The sequence below is a fragment of the Nannospalax galili genome, unplaced genomic scaffold (genome assembly GCF_000622305.1).
Source record: "Nannospalax galili isolate Female #2095 unplaced genomic scaffold, S.galili_v1.0 scaffold589, whole genome shotgun sequence".
Lineage (NCBI taxonomy): Eukaryota > Metazoa > Chordata > Mammalia > Rodentia > Spalacidae > Nannospalax > Nannospalax galili.
In genome coordinates, this window is record NW_008360324.1 from 5,161,080 (window position 1) to 5,168,985 (window position 7,906).

A 7,906-nucleotide genomic window follows, 5' to 3' on the forward strand; every position below is an offset into this window, starting at 1 on the left:
ATAAGCACCTCTCGGGTGGGTCCAGACTCCGTGGGTCCAGACTCCACCCTTCACTCTACTGCCTCGGTGACACAGGTAAGGAAGTCTGTGAAGGACTCCCCTGACTATTGAATCAAATTAGGGAAAAAGACTTGTGGGTCACGGGGGGGGGGCAACATTTAAGTGCCTTAAAGGCCAAGTCAGAAACTTGTTGAAAATAGGCATGGAGGCCAATAGTAGGCTGGGAGATGGGGGTCAGTATATTGTCCACGTCCTGTGAGCATGTCCAATGTAATGTTGAGGCCATACCTGGCTTTCAGCCTGATCGTCATAGGCTGCGCACCAGTTTAGAAAGACTGAGGGTTCTAAGACTGCCTTTAGTAAGCTATACCAGTCATAGTGGGTTTGTAACTCTAAGGACTACTGGAGAAGAACCTGTTCAAAATATGGGGAGTCAGGGCCTGATTGCTCAGCTGCCTTGTGGATAAGAACAAGGTCAGCAAGTGGGGTGGGGAGCCATGGACGCTGCGCCGCATCGGGGCCAACATTAACCGGAAATGTGGACAAAGGCGGGTGAGGCTTTAAGGAGGGTGGTCTAGAAGGGAGGGTCACATTAGCAGGGGAAGAGGCGGGATGGTTACTTGGAGGGAGAGAGAGTAACTCTTTCCACGGGTAATGGGGCTGGGAAATTTCTGGCATGGTAGCTCTAGGAGAGTATCCTGAGATTTAAGCAAAGGAGCTCCTTCCTTATTGGAAGTGGGCACAGAGGCGGCGTCCACCTTTGGGTCTGGGGGGTCCAGGAGGTCTGGGGTCGAGGTAATAGCCAGATCTACACTAGATTGCTCCCAGCAGTGTTTGTTGTAGGCCGAGATGACTTCCTCAGGAGAGGAGGATTTAAGGCTAGCAGTGATGGCTAGGAGGATCAGTACGAACGATGCGGGGAGAGTGATCTCTGACACAACCTCCCTTTTTTGGGCCAGGAAGAGGACCCGCATCCATGTGTCAGGGTCCCACATGATTTAGGGGAGACCCACGGAGCCAAATTAGTGGCTTCATCCCAAAAGTGTTGGATATCTTTTGGTTTCACTTTCATCCCTCTGGTTTTAAGGAGCACCTTGAGTGCTGCCATTTGCGGTTCCCTGCATTGTGGTGGTAAATTGCCCATTGTGGGAGGGTCTCACGAAGGGGAATTCACCACAGAAGTAGAAGATGAGGGTGACTGCCAAGAGGGCACAAAGGAAGCAAAGAAGCACTGTGAGCCACTAGGATGTAAACTGCCCCGACATGTAAAGGTGCATCAGATCCAAATGTCTTGTGCTCAGTGAGGGACTTCTGGAGGCCGTGACACCTCCAGCCATATGCTCACACAGTGTCTCCAGGACAGGCAACAGGGTGACCTGAAGCCTGGTCTCTGAGTTTGGGGTGGATCAGTCCTTATGTGAACTCACTGGGACGAACCGAGAAGGGGGAGGTGCCAGCGGGGGCTTTGGGACCACGTGGCGGAGTGTGCCTCCCTGATCTAACAAACTAGTCCAACAATAAAGACGACAGACAGGGTAGAAGGGACAGAGGAGGGGCCTACTCGCTTACCGTCGAGCAGCCGAAGAAACGGACAAATCCAGGGGCCTACTTACCGAACCTCGGTTCTGGGTGTCGCCAACACCGTGGGCAGGAGTCCCTGTTCAGGCGCCAGGTGTTGCAGGTTCTCCTCAGGCCAGCTGTGAAGACCGTAACCTGTATCGGGTCCCCTGCCGATTAGGGGGGCAAGAGGCATGGAGTCACAACACACAGAGCCCAGAGTCGGGTAGAAGCAAGCACTAGGAGAGGTGCTGCAGGCTCGCTTAATGCAGGAGGGGGCAGGCCTTATATTTCCCTTTTCTCCTTCCCCAAGTCCCTTTAGTCAGCATATTGTTTTCTGATTGGTCTGCGTCATGCAGTCTGTCAGCAGTCACTGGGCAAGCGAGCAGGGTACGGAAGTGTGGGCTCCTTTCTGCGGGCTATTTGTGGACCAAAAAGTGAAGTGAATTCTCGCGGAATCCCAGGGCTCTGGGTCCGCACCATCTTTGGAGGCCTCCTGCTACAAGGTCCTCTGTAAAGCAGTCTGCATTCTTAACTGCTGGAAAATTGATTTATGTTAGATGTCTGTAACAGAAAGCTCTTTATACAATTCCCAAGTATATTTGGTAAATAGTAACACACTAACCCATAGACTAAAGGGAGACAGTAGGAAAACACAACATTGAATTCGTGCAGTGCTGTGAAACAATACTTGAAATTTTGTAGCTAAATCAATACATGTATTAGAAAAAATGGAATGTCAGGACACAAATGACAGTAACTTCCTTTTTAAGAAACAAGAAGCAGAGCAAGTTAACTCAAGCAAGAGCGAGGAGCCTGGGAAAGACTAGAGCAGAAGTCACTGAAACCAAAATACAGCATTGAAATCAAGAAGTCAAAAGCTGGGTCTTTGAAAACATTAACAATATCATAAACCTTAGCCAGACAAATCAGGAGATAAAGAAAGATGACACAAATTACCAGTATTGAAACTGACAGAGGTAACATCCTTCATGGTCAAAAGACATTAAAAGGATAGAATACATAATAAACAAGTTCATGTCAGTCAATTTAACAACTTAGATGAAATGGACAGGTTCCTAGAGAGACACAGAGCCCACTCAAGAAGAAATAGATCACATGAATAGCCTAATATCTGTTAAAGAATTTAAATTTGTGAGGTGAAGAGCATAGTTCAATGGTAGAACACTTGCTTCACATGGAGGAGGCCCTGGATTTGATTTGCAGGCACCATATGAAGAGTTTTCTAAACAGCCCTCCTATGCTGGTTCATTTTTATTATTAACGCAGCCTAGAGTCACCAGGGAAGAGGGAACCTCAACTTGGCCTGTGGTCATGTCTTAAGACATTGTCTTGATGATTAATATGGGAGGGCCCATCCCATTGTGGGCAGCACCACCCATAGGAAGATGGGTGTAGGCTGTATAAAAAAGCCAGCTGTGTGGGTGTGGTGGTACCCACCTTTAGTCCCAGCACTCAGGAGCAGGTGGCAGGCATATCTCTGTGAGATTGAGGCCAGCCTGGTCTACATAGCAAGTTCCAGGCCAGCTGAGACTACAGCTGAGAAGGAGCCATTCCCCCATAGTTTCTGCTCCAGTTCCTGTCAAGTTCCTTCCTTGCCTTCCCTTTAATGACAGACTGTGACCTGGAAGTATGTGCTGGTTAGTTTTTGTCAGCTTGACACAAACTAGAAACACCCGGTAAGAGGGAACCGCAATTGGAGAAATTTCCTCCATCAGATTGGCCTGTGGACCTGTCTGTAGGGCATTTTCTTGATTGCTGGTTGATGTAGGATGGCCCAGCCCACTGTGGGTGGTGCCATCCCTGGGCAGGTGGGTCTGGGCTGTAGATGGAAGGTAGCTGAGCAAGCCGGAGGCAGCAAGCCAGTGAGCAGCGTTCCTCCCTGGTTTCTGTCTCAGTTACTGCCTCCAGGTTCCTGCCTTCTCTTCCCTCAGTGGTGGGCTATGGTGTGGAAGTATAAACCAAATATACCGTTTCCTCCCTCAGCTGCTTTTGGTCAGAGTCTTTTATCATAGCAGCAGAGAAGCAAATTAGAACAGAAATTAGTGCCAGAAAGTAGGATATTGCTGAAAGATCTGACCATGTTGTTTTGTGGGAGGATTGTGTGATCTTTGGGCTGGAAAAGCCATTGAGTGCTCAGAGACCAATGAGCTGTTATGAGAATTTGGAAGATAATGCTGAAAGCCAAGTAGATGGTGGAGGCCTGGCTTGTGATGTTCAGAAGGAAGCAAAGACTCTGTCAGGGCTGTTTCTGTGTTGTTTTGAATTAAGAATATGTTGTTTCTCATCAAATGGGGCTGAAGAACCAGCCATGATTAATAAGAGACTAACACCACTGAAGTGAAACCTTTTCTTTATGCAAACAATAAATGCTGGTATTCTGGGGCTGAAGAATCTTCTGTGATCAATAAAAGACCAGTACAGCATCACTGAGGCGAAATTTTCTGACAAGTATTTCCTCAGGGTCAGCACACAAAAGCTGTGGGCCAGAGGGGGCCAAGGCAGCATCTCAAGCTGGAAGCCAAGCTTGGCAACCTGTAAGAGTCTGGCACTGGTTTTGAAGGCATACAGGGGTTATGGGAAACAGTTGAGGCCTGGCCTTGTGAGATGCCAGGAGAGGCCATTGGTAAAGGTGCAGTCTCAGTTGAGGTGGAGGCCCCAGCATATTGGAGATGCCAGAACCTTGGGATGACCACCAAGGATAGCAGCAAGACTTGGAGCCCAGAAGATCCTGAGCACATCCCAGATACTGGACATTGAGTGACATTGCTGAACTTTGGTTTTGCATACATATGCCTGGTTCTTTGCTTCTGAAATATGAAAGTATATAACCTGTTTTGATTCTATGGGAGTTCACAGTTAAGAGGCTTTGGATTTTTAAGGAGAACTTGGACTTTTAAATTGTTGGAATTTTTAAAGACAGTGGAATTTTAAGGTTGTACTGTATTTTATATTAACGTAAGAGCTTGGGAATAAACAAGGAAGGAAAGGTTATGGTTTAATAATGATGTGTTTGTATGTCAGGTTGGCAAGGGGTCAGTTGTGCTGGTTCTTTATTTCTGTTTTGTTTTGTTTTTTTTTTTCTTCTTTGTCAACTTGCATGAACTAAAAACACCTGGGAAGACAGAACCTCAGTGAAGGAACGTCCTCCATCAGATTGCCTCTGGACATGTCTGTGGGGCATTCTCATGATTTCTGGTTGATGTAGACCAGCTCAGCCCACTGCGGGCAGTGCCATCCCTGGGTAGGTGGGCTTGGACCAGAGGAAGTGAAGCAGCAGGCAGCCCTCTTCCATGGTTTCTGCTTCAAGATCCTGCTCTGACTGCCCTCAGTGCTGGGCCTTAGCCTGTAACACCGGAATTGTAGGAAAATGTGAAGGAAGTTCAGCATTGGTCAGTATATTGAGGAAGTATGCTGTAAGTGCTGCAGTGGCCAGTGATCTCAAAGACATAGATGGAATGACTATCTCAGAAAGAGGACAGTTCCTGCCTCCAGGTTCCTGCCATGAGTTCCTGCCTCAGCTTCCCTCAGTGTTGGATTGTGACCTGGGGATTGTAAGATGAAATAAGCCTTTTCTGGGCTGGAGAGATGGCTCAGCAGCTAAGAACACAGATTGTTCTTGCAAAAGACCCAGGTTCAAATCCCCGCACCCACATGGCGGCTAACAATTGTCCATAACTCCAGTTCCAGGGGATCCAACAGCCTCGTCTGTCCTCTGTGGGCACTGCACGACATGGGTGCACTTACCTACACGCAGGCAATACACGCATGCACATAAAAATAATAAATAAAAATTAAAAAAAGAAGTCCTTTTCTCCCCAAGTTGCTTTGATCATCCTAATGAGGCAGTTAACTCCAAAGTCTGGGGTCGCCCCAGCTCCACAAATTTTCAAGAGAAGTTGTCTTCATCATTGTCTTGTGCCCAGGGTCAGTGAAGTAAACTTTTAAAATGTCTAATAGCATTTGCACGTCTGAGGCCTTGAGCCCGTTGTTCTAATCTGTCCAGATAGTGTTAGTAGTGAGATTTATGGTGAATATCTGCTTTCCCTCCGGGAACCTGGAGTCAGGTTCAGTCAGGTCAGCCCCACAGATGCCATATGGTGATATATGTAATTCCCAGTAAAATTCTTGGCTACACGATTAACACAGAGACCCTCTAACTGGTCAGTGTGCAGAGACTAAGAGACTGCGGTGTGTTCGACCCAAAATGGGACACCTGTATTGCACCCTCTCCTCCCAAGGCTCAGGGATCATTAAAGAATGGGGAGTGGAAAGATGTAAGAACCAGAGGTGGTGGATGAATACAAGGAAACTGTTGTCCCTTCAACACAGTAGTTCACATATGAACCCACAGCACTCATGACAGCATGCACAAGACCTGTGCAAACCCAAGCCAGACGGGCCCAGCATGGATGGGGTAATAGGCAGGAAGGCCCAACCCTAGCTGAGGGTCTGTTGGTAATCGATAGCTGCTGAGAGGAAGAGTCAGTTTTCCTTACTGGTGTGATGCCTGATAGGTTGACCAAAATCCAAGATGTAGACCCATACCCAAAAGCATTTAGGAAACAGATTAGACTCAATAGACCTTAAAAAAAAGACAAATAATAATAGATACATGAAGTTGGGGTGAGGATTAGTAATGTGGGGGTGGAGAGGGAGAGGGAGTCTGAATAGGACCAAAATTTCGTTGTATGACATTCTCAAATCAGTAAACATATACATTAAAAAAAAAAATTCTGGCACCTGGCTCCCTTGGCTGATAGCACTTCAAATAGGCTACATGCATGTTTCCTGGGGAATCGGCTGTCTGCTGTGTGACTGCACGGGGTGGGAACACTGTGAAGCTTGTAGTTTCCTCTTGACTGTCTCCTGTGCTTTCTTGTTTCCTTTGCTGATTGTATTTTGCATCCTTGTACTGTAATAAGCTACAATCATGGGTTGAACAACTTTTGAGTCCTAGAAAATCATTGACCCAGGGGCAGGGATCTCTTAGAGACTTGGGAGTCATCTAAAAAAGCACCTGCATCTAATATTAACTTTATTTTTTTGTGACAGGATCTGGCTATGTAGCCCAGGTGGCCCCAAACTGATCATCCTACCTCCAGTCTCCTGACTGCTGGAATTACCAGAATGCACTGCAAGCCTGGCTCCTGATACTAAACACTTCTCCCTAAGATCAGAAGAGGGGCAGCGACGCCCATTCCTTATTCAGTACTGCATTAGAAGTTTTAAGACAAGAACAAGAAATAACAGACATTTAGATTTTAGAAGTCAAACTGCCTTTATTCAAGTGATGTTCTAGTTTGCTTTCTGTTGCTATAATAAACACCATGACCAAAAACAACTCGGGAAGAAAGGGTGTATTTCATCTTACAGGCTACAGTCCATCACTGAAGGAAACCAAGGCAGGAACTGGGGCAGAGAGCATGGAAGAACACTGCTTACTGGCTTGCTTCCCCTGCTTGCTCAGCTGCCTTTCAGAATACAGCCCTGACCCCCAGGGATGGCACTGCCCATCGTGTGCTGGAACATCCTACATCAATTAGGAAATTAGAAAATGCCCCACAGGTATGGGCACAGGAAATTATTCAGTTGAGATCCCTCTTCCTGGGTGTATCAGGTTGACCACTAAAGCTATGACAAAAGACATGATGAGTATCTAGAAAATCATGGTGTCTCCTAAAAGTTCTTAGAATAAATAAGTGAAGTTTGTGAGGTTACTGGATAAAGGGTCAGTATACAAAACTCAGTTATCTATACATACTGGCTGGCAGCCTAAAAATCAGAAACTGGCTTTTAAAATGTGATTTCATTTATAATATTATAGATCATGAAAAACGTGGGTGTGAACCTGCATAGGGCATGGGATTTACATAGTGAACATAAAGCATTCCTGAAAGTAGTTAAAGAACCTAGTCAGGTAGGTCCAGAGATAAAGCTCATTCATGGTTGGGACACTCAGTGTTGCTGAGTGTCTGTCTGAGCTAGACTGACAGAGTCAGTGGAACCCCAGGGGAAATTAGGAGGACCCAGAATAGCCCAACACAATTTAAAAAAGGAAGACAGTGTTTGGAGAGTGAACACTACCTGATGTCAAGAATCCAGGATGAACCACAATAACCAGAGCAGAGTAGTATTGGCATCAAGGTAAGAAAGTCACTTCAAGGGGCTGGAGAGAGGCTCAGCAGTTAGGAGCACTGGCATCTCTTACAGAGGACCCGGGTTTGGTTCCTAGCACCTTTCCTTCCTTCCTTCCTTCCTTCCTTCCTTCCTTCCTTCCTTCCTTCCTTCCTTTCTCTCTTTCTCTCTCTCTTTCATTTATTTATTT

General features: G+C 46.6%; 1 protein-coding gene across 15 annotated transcripts in view; it reads left to right on the plus strand.

Annotated features, from left to right (window-relative positions):
- The window catches only part of Parp11 (poly(ADP-ribose) polymerase family member 11), a 61,618-nt gene that overhangs the window by 21,508 nt on the left and 32,204 nt on the right, over positions 1-7,906 (plus strand). For 5 of the 15 annotated variants that reach the window (XM_029559785.1, XM_029559784.1, XM_017796186.2 and 2 more), the window contains one exon: positions 6,634-7,725. The exons of 7 other annotated variants lie outside the window; for them this stretch is intronic. The gene's annotated coding sequence lies outside the window, so the exon portion shown is untranslated. Of the gene's footprint in view, positions 1-4,799; positions 4,823-6,633; positions 7,726-7,906 lie in introns of those variants that run through there. 3 more of the 15 variants (XM_029559786.1, XM_029559790.1, XM_029559787.1) reach the window with 2 other exon arrangements.